At 46.5% G+C, this 6379-nt stretch overlaps 1 protein-coding gene across 1 annotated transcript in view; it reads left to right on the forward strand.

The window, feature by feature from the left end:
- The first annotated feature begins 5188 nt into the window (after positions 1-5188).
- The window catches only part of ANK2 (ankyrin 2), a 371191-nt gene continuing 370000 nt past the window's right edge, over positions 5189-6379 (forward strand). Inside the window, exon 1 of the mRNA XM_019472961.1 lies at positions 5189-5233. The gene's annotated coding sequence lies outside the window, so the exon portion shown is untranslated. The remainder of the gene's footprint in view (positions 5234-6379) is intronic.

Raw genomic sequence — 6379 nt, forward strand, 5'->3', positions numbered from 1 at the left:
GTTTGGGGGGGTTCCCCCCCCCCCCCCCCCCCTTGGTATTTGTCGATGGCAACCCCAGAACTTGCCCCGGGTAAGAAACCCTTGAAATAAGCGTCAGGGAGGGATAATCGGAACTTTCTGTTTTTCCAGTAGAAACGGGAAGCCTGCCTTCTGGCCAAGCCGTGCGGCAGGCAGAGCGGGGGGCGTCGGATGGCAAAGCCCCCGTTCGAATCGCTCGATGCGGTGAGATTTTTTTTCTGCGTGACATCCCGGGGCGGCCTCGGGACGGCAGGTGCAGGTACAGGTGCTCTTGCTGCATCTTTGGCAGAGCTGCGCGGAAGGGGGCTTGCCCCCGCTGTGCCGAACTCTGCCTTTTCTGCAGTCCCTGGGGGAGAACGATCGCGTTGCGATGACTGGGAAGATGCAGAGCGAGATTCGTCAATAATTCCCGTATCCTCTGTAAAGAGTCGTCCACGACATCATTTTTTTTTTTCTTTCCGCTCAATGTGCTGGGAGGGGGTTGCTAGAGGAGATTGTCGGGGTTTCTGATTCTTCCGTTTAAACGAACGGGGGCTCGAGGGAAGCAAAACGTCCTCAGTTCCCGAGGTGTTTTCTTCCTTTCCTTTCTTTCTCCTCGAGGAGCCTGAATAGTAGACAAGCATGTGAAGTCCCTTGCCTCCTATTTAATTTCCCTCACGATACGATCGAGCAACGCTAGTTAGCGTTGGCGATGCTGACCGGCCGAACGCGGAGGCTGCTGGTGTGAGGTGCTTTACCAACCCGTGTGCGGGCTTAGGGCTTCGCTGGCAGCAGCGTACGGATTCTGACAGCGCGGAAGCCGAGGACGGAGCGTTGAAGGCCCTCGGGCGTGTCAGCTGTTCGAAATACAGATTGTTTTAACCTTCGCTTTTGCTTCTAGTTTCCCATCTCTTTGTATGGCGGTGGGGAAAAGGGAATTACTGGTGATGTAAATTCACCTTGCCTAATTTAGTCTCGGTTATGTCTAACTAGCTAGCTGATGTATTTTACTCTGTTTTTCTTTATGGTGGAGTGTTGAAGAGGGAAAGCACATTCGAAGAACATGCTTAGAGTGGCTTGATACGGGGTGGTGCCCGTGAAGCACTCCCGTTGCAGTTTCCTCCTCTTATTTTTCTCCAAAATGGGCTTGATCTTTGTGGAGGTGTTACTGGAAGCAAAGTAGCAAGTAGTAGCTGCTGGAAAATGTGTTCATGAGTCCATGTTGCACTTCTTGCTCAGAAACCTCCACTTTTTTTTTGGTAGCATGAGGCGAAAGAGTTGGTTAGTGTAGAAAAGCAAGAAAACACGTTTGAACAACCTCTTTTCTCACGCTGTGTTCTACGCTACTGCGTCTCTTTGCATCGTACATCATGCTTATTTCCACATCCATGTGCTTTCAAAAGGGCAAGAGCCACGCAAGGGTTGGCACCCGATGGTAATTATCACTGGAGTTTAAAGGATAAGCCAGTACTAGTCAAGTCAGCACTGGCATTCTAGGGCTTGATCTGAAGGCCGCTACGGGTGATAAGAAGCACTCCATCGACCTGGATAGAGATTTTCTTTTTTTTTTTTCTTTTGGATCAGCTCCCTAGCTGCCCATCTGGGTTATTAGTGTCTCTGGATTCCAGCAGTGTGTCTTGGTAACGATTCCTGAACTTGTTTCTAAGCATTTAAAAATAAAAATTAAAAAAAAAAAAAATCATCTTACCCGTCTCTTCTTTTGCTAAAAACCAGTGAAAGCCAAGTATGGTTTTATGATACATCTTGCGTATGGTTTTGTCAGATAGCTGCAAGCCAATGAAGCAATCTGCTTACCCTAGCAAGCCGTGGGTAATTCAGATTATTCAGGTCTGGATACGATCCTTGGCTCGCCTTTTCAGTCTGCGCGTTAAGCTACGCTGATACGGTCAATAAATTACCACTTCTGATGCTGCTCGGGTGTTCTGAGTGTAATTAGACCCCTCCTAGGCCTGCTACATTTGTAACTCCAGAGAAATAAGAAAAGCCTCTTGTTACTGCATGGCCTCCTCTCCCACCGAGTGATTTACTCTAGTACCTGTATGGCCGCGTGGACCCAAACTCCGTAATGGGTTTAAACAGCCAAAAGAGCAGAATTTTAGGTGATTTTCCTGTCTTGCTCTCCGGCAGCTTAAATCAGGGGTGGCTTGGCTGTAATCTGTAGTCATATGGATGCAAGACTGGAGTCGCCTTAATCCATTTCAGAAGCAGCGGGAGCGGACCCAGTTTCTAACGCTTTCTGAATCGCTTTTTTTGTGAAGGTTCTGAATGTAGATCATGGCAAGTCCATGACTGGAAAAGAAAAAGGTGACTGTCGGACCATAATGCTTTGGAGGAATAAATACCGGCTAGTTTACTAAATTCTGTGTTAGTGGGTGGCTTTAGTCTCGTGCTGTCAACTGTTCTGTGAGCTTTGTATTTGGGTCTTTTTAATTGGTATCACTTAGGCGTAGAGCAGGAGCAGCTATCTCATATAGTAAACAAAGCAGCAGATTTAAGTTAATGCTAATGTGTTGGCAGTCTGAGCCGAAAGCTTTTCAGGGTTATTATAACGTGCTGGGCATACAGCCCATCTATCTGAGTGTCTGAGTGAGACAAAAGTTATAGATTGACTGATTGTACAAATCAACTCATCCGAAAGTCGGATTCTGCTGTCTGTTGCCATCAGTAATTTAGCCGTATTAAGTACGGCTGAGGACGGATGGCGGCGTGGCCGGAATATTGAGATGGGATTGCTGAGATCCCGGGAGCCATTGCCTGCATCGCCGCAGGTCGCCTGTGTGACCTGGGGCGAGTCATTAAATGTTTCGGTAAAACAGGGTCGGTGATGCTTCCTTCCTTTTCACAGGGCGCTGTGAAGATTAATGCGTTATGACCGTTTATGAGGGGACCGTATCAATACAATATCAAACGAAACGTTTGAAGAGGCTGCCCAGGGAAGTGGTTGGGTCCCCATCCCTGGAGGTATTTAAAAGACGAGTAGATGAGGCGCTTAGGGACATGGTTTAGTGGACATGGTGGTGTTGGGTTGACGGTTGGACTCGATGATCTTAGAGGTCTTTTCCAACCTCAATGATTCTATGATTCTATGATTCTAAGAGCGTGTGCCCCACACATAACTAGATAATACGTGCTTTGTAAAGCTATCCTACAAAGGTGCTCCGTACTATAATATACTGGCGTGTAAGCATGCACAGCTAAAGGGGCCAAGTCTTAATTTTGGTGGTAAATCCTGAATATTGATTTGGGGCAACTGTGAGAAGAGCCTTTGTTCATGGTTAATTACGAACTCGTATTCGCAGACCATTCCGGTTGTTAAACGTGACCTTGAATTTTGTTGTGTCTTAACAGTGACGAGAGAACGCAGACTCTGACGAGGACTTAAATACGTAATTCCTATGCATTGGGGATAATGGCATGCGAACTTCTCCTCCTGTGACTGCTGCTATTGTAATCTAAAATTATTTAGGCATTTAAGTTTTGAAAGATTTAACTCCTGAAAGTAGTTCAGGCCCATGCATTTGGAGCGCTCGACCAAGTGGAAGGAGTTGGGTTATCTTGAACGATATAAACTCTGATATTCAAATTAATACGTATATATAAAGTTACATTTTTAAGCTTCATAACCTCAGCCCTTCTCTCGGAGAATAAACTGACAAGATAGCGTAGATCTGTGGGACATCTGTCCGCTTGGAAGCGAAATATTTGCGTTTCCATAGAACGACTTTATCGAGGCTGGTTAATTACACAGAGCAGAAAGTTCTTAAACTCCGTGCAGCAACTTTTAATTAAAAGTTAGGCCTCCTAAATGGATCACGATGCACAGCAATTAGTCGTAGACTGTTTAAGATATTTTTCCTTGGTATCTTATATCTAACGTCGTCTTATAAAGGGTGCTAGGGTTTTACGGTCATACAGAACGCACACCCGTGTTGTAAACGTGATTCTGTTGCTTTTTTTTTTTTACCCATTGCTTTTCAAGGTGTATTCCCACCTGTGTCACAAAGCTCGGCGGTGTTGGCTGTGCGGCTGCTGCAGAGGGAAACCTCACGCTTGGAGCGTTAAGGCGTGCTGGGCGTTTCGAGCGGGACGCGGGATGGACGCGGTACCGTCTGCGTGACTGCGTCGCGCTCTTGAAGTACGGTTCCAGCCCCAGGGAGCGCGGCGGGGCGCCCAGCCGTACCAGCCTCTCGCGGTGCTGCTGGCTCGTTGGTGTCTTCCCCTCCTGATGGGCCTGAACCGTGTCCCCCCTCAGCCACGTCTGCTAACGCTCTCATCCGGAATGGGTTTAGTTTTTGATGGGTTCTGTTTGAAAGAGCATCAGTAGCTTGTGTATTTGGAGCTCGATGCTTTGCCTTGGCTAGCTATGCTGTTTCGGCACCTGTTCTACTTCCAGAGACGATCTTTTGCCTTCCCCACCCCCCTGACATCTCTTCTCCATCCCACCTTCAACCTTTGCGGCGAAACTAGAAGCTGAGGCTTGTCACTTGACTGCCTTCCCGTGCCATTTCATTGACCTTCGTCTGGGCCCATAGGTTAAGTTTTAGGGACGCGTCTATCGTTTGTTTTGTTTTAGGTTGCAGAAGTCTTCTCTCATTAAATCACTTGACTGCCTTCCCGTGCCATTTCATTGACCTTCGTCTGGGCCCACAGGTTAAATTTTAGGGACATGTCTATCGTTTGTTTTGTTTTAGGTTGCAGAAGTCGTTCTCTCATTGAACTAGTGGCCTGAAAATGCTTCCTCACGTGGTTTCTCATTTCAACTTATTTTGGAACATCTCCATCCTCTGCCCGCCCCCCTCCCCCCTCCCTGCACACGTACATATATATGTAAAATAGAAAACTTGATTCACGGTCTCTTAGCTCACTCTGAAAATTCGTTTTGGGAAGTAAGGGGGAGAGAATTTTTTAAAACAAGGAATGTATCTCTTCTAAAAAAAAAAAGAAAAGGCACTTAATTTTGAACATTTTCTACAAAAATTCAGAAGTCCTGAAACCCTTGGTTATCAAGATGACTATTCTGAATCTAAAGCCATTTTTCATGTGTTAAGAAAAGCGTAAGATGATGATCCCTTAGGTTTTCTCTTGACCTATGGTACGCTGATTCAACACACGTTGCTAAAAATAGCTGAGCTCTAGCGTGACTTTCATTTTGCGGCTCAGCACAGGTTTGAGGTTGTACCAGTCCTGTTCCAGTTCTTGAGCTTCGTTGATGGCGGTATGGGTTTTTTTTTAACTTGCATAAGAAACATCTCCGCTAAGTATTTTACCATCTGCTATTTGAAGTTCTGCAGAGAGAACTTAACGCTGTTTCTTCTTGGATTTTCTGGGAAAAGGCGTAGGGCAGTGGTGAGACTTGAACACATGCAGATTACTTAAAAATAAATCAGTTATGGCTTACCGTTATAATCTACCCAGAGGGAAACCACAAAATGAGCTGCAAAGGAATTTTGCCTATTGTGCCTTACACAGAAAATGTAGTTTTCAGGATGGTTTTGATATTAAACAGGAAGCACCTACTTATAAGAGCTCCTATTTCTGTTTATTTCTTGAACAGAAAGTTGGTGACTACTAGGAATAAGTATTTATCAATTTTCAAAAGGATGACTTGATTCAAGAGTTGGGTTTTTGTAGGCAAGGGAAATCAGTGTTATGATTTGAGCTGCAGTAACCGTGGCATTATGGGCTCTTTTCATTGCTCGGTCTTTTTGAATAGTGGCGGCGACTTAAAATCTTCATTGCCTGCAGTTATTTATACGTCTGTGCTCTGACCTGCGGAACAGCTGGGCTGATTTCATACGGTGGTTTGCTTCGTGCTTCCGATCTGACGATCGGAAAGACAGAAAGGTACAACCGATCCTACGGGACGGAGCTCTGCGCTCCGCGGCCAGCTGCTGCCTCTCGCGTATCCGTGCTGAAATTCTCCTTGCTGCGTGAAGCACGGCCGCCGCTGGGTGTTCTGCGTGCTTCCTCACTGTCACCTGCGGGAGCGAAGGGTGCTGGATGGAACCGCTGAAGTCCGTGCTGCAGGGACCACTTGTAGGTCGCCTGCCTGGAAAGGAAGATGTCAGTTAGGAGGCCTTCCAGGATACTCCTCCAGCTCTTATGGAAGTGCTGCTTTGATTCGGAGAGACATCAGAAATCTTTATATATACAATTAAACCCATTAATCAAAGCGCTTCTTGCACTGGTGAGACTTGTCTCAGTAAGTCATCTTCACTGGCTCCCTCCTTTGTTCTTTCATTGCCCTGAGCGCTCGCCGCTCCCAGGCCTTCGCACGCTGTCGGCTTCCTACAGTTGACGCCATTAGGTTCTTGGCTACACATTGTTTAGGAAGATAAAGCATTTCAGCTGTGTCTTCCCC

The sequence above is a fragment of the Aptenodytes forsteri genome, unplaced genomic scaffold (genome assembly GCF_000699145.1).
Source record: "Aptenodytes forsteri isolate BGI_AS27 unplaced genomic scaffold, ASM69914v1 Scaffold326, whole genome shotgun sequence".
NCBI lineage: Eukaryota > Metazoa > Chordata > Aves > Sphenisciformes > Spheniscidae > Aptenodytes > Aptenodytes forsteri.